The following is a 5,538-nucleotide window of genomic DNA, read 5'->3' on the forward strand; positions in this document are numbered from 1 at the left end:
TCAGCACCGTTACATACAGCCCCGGGGAGATCCGATGCGTCGTCGGGCAAAGGCAGATCAGGGGTTGTTGAGCGTGAAAGACTCTCCACACCGCTCACAGAGATTGGAGAACCTGGACGTGAAGAAGCCGGAGACGGCGCAGGATCTCTGCCTTGGAGAAGAGACTCGGACAGCTCTGGAAGTGATGCTGAGTCTCTGACGGGTGGTGTCAGTGAGGGTGAGTGAGGACTGGACACCCCAGGATCCGATGCCGAGCGTCCGAGGGGTGGGGTTGGTGGAGGGCTTAGACAAGGAGTGAGAGACTCCTTAGAATCCGTGGGATCCCAGCGTTGGATGAGTGAGTCAAAGTCCAGCCTGCGAGGCCGAAGCCGACGTTGAGGGCGTTCCGCTTGTGTCTCATCCTCATCCCACAGATAGGAATTGCTCGGAGTGTCAGATCCGCTCTTGACGCTTCTGTTGGTAGACATGCTCTCCTTAGTGTTTCACTCCGGTAGTGGGTAACGTATGGTTCAGACGAACGTCTTTTATACATTTGAGATATGGGTGGGAGGACTCTTTTTTTCGTCACCACAGTGTTGTTCCAAAGACGACAATGGTGAAAAAATTTTGTGATTTTATCATCCATTTCATGCATCTTTTCGATCCATGCTGCAAGAGGTAGAGTCAACACGTTGCTGAAAACCCCACAGTCTGAGCTAAAAAGATCCAAGACAAAATACTGTCTCGGTTTCCCTGACATCTCTTCCATCTGCATCTTGTAGCTAGCACGATAGAACCATCTTCCCGTACCCGAGGTTTTCGTCAACCAAATGCTCACAAATGTTTGTTCTGTGGAAGGTTTCTGTTCTGTGTTGTTTCTTTCTTCACAGCCTTCTTCAGTCACACACACCATTCTCGGTTTGATCAGTTTCAACACACCCCAGTCATTGGAAGACATCGTAGCCGACAACATAGGCCCCTCACTGGAAGATTCTTCCCGCTGATAGAGAATCAGCTCCCCCGTCTTGTAACGGAACACATACCCAAAACTCCCTGTTTGACTATAAGGCTCCAAAGACCATTCTTGCTGCAAAGGCTCACAAGGTGACGCCTGAGAACGCTGTACAAACACCGTGGATTTTTCAACTACTTTTCCACACAATTCTCTTATAACGGTCACAGCCGTCTCACCAATCAAGGATGTAGAACTACTCATGTTGTCCACGGATGGCTATGCCAGGACTATGGCAAAATTGTTTTGTCACTGTGTTGTAACTATTGCCCTTATTAAAAACAGATGAGCAAGCGAGAAAGGCGGGGGGGGGGGATCCACCCTCCTCGGGAGGAGGGGAAGGGAGGTGGGGGGGGGGGGGGGAACAGATGTGGGCGGGTTCAGGGAAAGGTCAACCTGTCACTTTGACAAGAAGTGGTCCATTTCTTCTCTCATGTAGCTTTGGTGCTAACAGGCCAGCCAGTTTGCACCAGCCTTGTGTCCTCCAGGACCACAACGACAGAAGAACTAGCCAATTCTCCAGAATCAGAGGGATGCTGCACTCTTCTCCAATACATCATAGAAGCCTGCTTGGGGTCGTTCCTCACCCTATTGGGCTTTTCATCATTTATGGCAGTTCCTCTACAGCACTTGTCCCTTTCCAATTTATCTGTCCCCAATGGGGCATTTTTCAGAGCAGTAAATATAGCAAAAGGTCTTTTACAGTTGAATGAATTGCAAGTTTCTGGGTTTTTTTTCCATTTTGGGTATCGGTTTTATTTTGAGATTACAGCAGACATGTTAATTCAATAATTATATATTTTCCAGTCCAGTTTGGTGCATGTATTGCTTTTATGATGCATGAAATAGGTTTTTTTTATTGAGAGCTTCTTCCATTTGTCATGCCTTGTCCATGCTAGGGCTGGCCAGAGAGTGACGTCTCAATTTACCAGCCTATCAGATGTTACAGGTGTGTCTTTTTTATTGGTTTCAGGAGCCACAATCACAGTCATGTGCCATTGAGACCAGCAGTCCTCTAAATACTGCTTTAGTGCCATTTACATCATTCAGAAATAAATGTTTTAATTCTAACAAGAGTGACACAAAAGGGTCGGACACAGTTTTAGCTCTCAGATTTAAATCATATCACAAGAACTCATGTGTAATAAACATACGACGGCAGCACGAGGAGCAACAGTGAAGCAGCTAAGCTAATTAGCGTCACAGCAGAGGGACCTTGTTACAGACATTCACGTTTTGGAATTGAAGGATTTACACTCAGTTGTCTTCATGACTGAGTGGGACATACTGTCCCTCGAGTGTATGTCCTACCCAGTCATTAGATCATTAGGAAAGCTTTTTTTAAAAAAATTTCAGGTTTTCAGTCAGAAATTTGGTGGAGTTTTCCTCAGGGCAGTGATGAAGTTGTTACGATACGTGGTGGTAGCGGACCCGAACGCAGGCCAGGACACAGTGGTAGAGAGGTCAAAGGCTTTATTTACAGGGAAGGGGAGGGCACATTGATAACAGAAACAGCCCTCCTGGACTGCAGGGGGATCGGGAGGCAGCGTCTGCCCGTCCCAGGTCCATCGGCGAGTCCCCGCACCAGATGCAGTCCCCCTGGACTGCTGGGAACTCGGAACACCGGTGAGTCCTCAACACGCTGCAGTCCTCCTGGACCGGCGAGGACTCGGGAGTCCGGCGTGACACGCTCACCGCACGAACGTGCCCCGAGACACTGGGGACAAAGCAGTCCTCCTGGACTGCCGGCGATTAGGAGGCAGCGTTTGCCCCTCACAGGTCCATCGGCGAGTCCCCACACCAGATGCAGTCCCCCGGACTGCTGGGAACTCGGAACACCGGTGAGTCCTCAACACGCAGCAGTCCCCCTGGACCGGCGAGGACTCGGGAGTCCAGCGCGACACGCTCACCACATGAACGTGCCCCGAGACACTGAGGGCAGAGGCAGTCCTCCTAGACTGCAAGGGGGGCAGGAGCGGTCCTCCAGGAGACACGGAACAGCAACAGGAGAGGCCCTAAAAGGAAAACCGGAAGTTCGGGGACAGGAGTGGCCCTCCAGGGCAACAGGAACACAGGAACATGAGCGGTCCTCCAGGGAAACCGGAAGCACGGGAATAGGAGCGACCCTCCAGGAAACTCAGAGCACCAACGACAGGGGAAGCGACCAAACAGCTTCACCACAAACAGACACCCTACCAACACCAAGGAACCCGAACAAGCACCCACACTAGACGAACAAACACACTCCCCACACGAACAGACACACTCAGAAAAGTGAACCGACACCCCAGCCCTGACAGGCAGGCACAACCTGCTTAAATAGGCAGCAAGATGTAAATTGCCTACAGGTGTCAAGGCGCTTTCCAGAATCCCAGGGCCTAACCCCAGACAAGCAAAAGTGGCAAGGACAAACTCCCCTTTAACAGGAAGAAACCTTAAGCAGGACCAGGCTCATGTAGGGGGACCCTCCTGCTGATGGTTGGCTGGGTAAAGGGAGAGGAGAGGAGAGGAGAGGAGAGGTGAGGAGAGGAGAGGAGAGGCACAGAGCATAGAAACACACAAAAAAATACACTATACAACGCCAGCGGAGCCGGAGGTCATCAGGCAGCTCCGAAGGCGGCGATTGTCACAGCCCCTTTTCCCCAGTTCCCTCCTGTCCCAGTACTTTTCCACTGCCCTGCTCACACCACACCCTCTGATCACCACACCTGCTCTCAGTCACTGATAACCACACCCGCTTTCAGTCACTGATCACTGGTAAGGAGGGCCAGCTCTGTCCTGGGATGTCCCCTGGACTCAGTGGAGGTGGTGGGAAATGGGAGGATGATGGCTAAGCTGTCATCCATGTTGAACAACACGTCCCACCCCCTACAGGACACCCTGACAGCACTGGGCACCTCCTTCAGTGAGCGGCTGCTCCACCCTCGCTGTGTGAAGGAGAGGTATCGCCGATCTTTCCTGCCGGCTGCTGTCAGACTGCACAATAAACATAACACCCGCTAACACAATCTGAATATTATATATTCTGATATGTATATTGTATTCACCCTCTGTACTATGTACAGGTACACAGAGGCCGAGTATCCATTTATCTGGATTATTGTAAACATACATCCTCTTTGTATATTCCAAATCCTGTTCTATTTGATTTTTATCTTATTTTTCTCTGAGTGCTCTTGTTGCTGTTGTTGCACTGTAAATTTCCCCGTGTGGGACAATAAAGGATCTGAATCTGAATCACACACCTGCTCTCAGTCACTGATCACACACCTGCCCTCACTCATCAATCAGCTCACCTACCAGTGTATATATTCTCCAGCCTGACACTCACTCAGTGCCAGATTGTTCTTCTGCTTTCATGCGAGACTTTCCAGCGTTGCCTGCCGGATTACCTGTTACCGACCCTGCCTGCCTTCGTTCTGCCTGCCTTGCCTGTTCCCCGGACAACCTACCTGCTTTCTGCCCCTGACTACGACTTCTGCCTCAGCGTCTCTGGTTCCTGTCTGCTCACCTGGTTTAGACTTCTCTGCTCGGCCCCGACTTCGCTGCTGCTTGTCCCACTCCCCGAGCCTGCAACCCATAGACTTTGTGTGGGCCCAGAGCCTGAAGAACGGACTATTTCCTGTGTTTCCTTGTCTGCCTGAGTTCCTGTTTGCCCGTGTGTTAATAAAAGTCATTACTACGGTCCAGCTTTCCAGAGTGCTGCATTTGGGTCCAAGCTGCACCCGTCACAGCAATACCTGTTAATAAATAGAGGGGGAGCAGAAAAACTACACAGGAATCAGCATAACTATTCTGCTTGATGAGGAAAGGAGAGGAGAGGAAACCATGACCCAGTGGGGTGACAGAGGCCTGTCAGTTGATCATGTTTCCGGACCCCGGCAGCCTTGGCCTATAACAGCATGGCTAAGATGTGACCTAACGATTAGACGACCCCCTAAGTATGATAATCTGTCTCTCTATGATAATAACTGGAACTACAGAATTAGTAACAATGGGCCCGATTCACCAATATGTTCTTACGAATCTTCTTAGATTCTTTCTTAAGTTGTCCTTAAGAAGTTTTTTAAGAAAACTCTACGTCGGATTCATCAACGCGTTCGTAAGCCCCAGAATTGTTCGCAGCTGTGTTCTTAGATTGATGAATGCCATCTGTTCGTAAGTTGAAAGCGCGTGCCAGGTGAGTCTAATTAACATACGATTAGCATAAGTCACCGCCCACTAATGCCCATAAAAGGAACTGCAGCAGGACCCTGTAGACAGAGCAAAAAGCAGCCAAATGCCCAAAGCTGGCCTCTCCACGCCTGATTTCTGACGCCGTGTTGAACAATCAAGAAAGGATGGCTAACACGCTTGATAAAATTGCCTCAACCCTGATGACTATAGCCAACACGCTTAAAGAAATCAACGAGAATGTAAAAAAAATAAACGTGTAAAAGCTGTGCTCGGATTGTGACAATAATGCATTTTATTCACAAACGGGCAATTAATCGCGCTCGAACGTGAACCGCGTGCCTGCAGTCTGGCCCCATCATTGCGTCAGGACG

The 5,538-nt window shown here is 49.9% G+C and overlaps 1 long non-coding RNA gene across 1 annotated transcript; it reads right to left on the reverse strand.

The window, feature by feature from the left end:
* Positions 1–2,455: 2,455 nt before the first annotated feature.
* On the reverse strand, positions 2,456–4,538 carry LOC130520877 (uncharacterized). Its single transcript, XR_008949093.1, has 3 exons — positions 4,237–4,538; positions 3,192–3,699; positions 2,456–3,080 (listed from the first exon to the last, which is right to left on the reverse strand). It is a non-coding gene; the product is annotated as an uncharacterized LOC130520877 (long non-coding RNA).
* Positions 4,539–5,538: the final 1,000 nt, after the last annotated feature.

The sequence above is a fragment of the Takifugu flavidus genome, unplaced genomic scaffold (assembly GCF_003711565.1).
Source record: "Takifugu flavidus isolate HTHZ2018 unplaced genomic scaffold, ASM371156v2 ctg564, whole genome shotgun sequence".
NCBI lineage: Eukaryota > Metazoa > Chordata > Actinopteri > Tetraodontiformes > Tetraodontidae > Takifugu > Takifugu flavidus.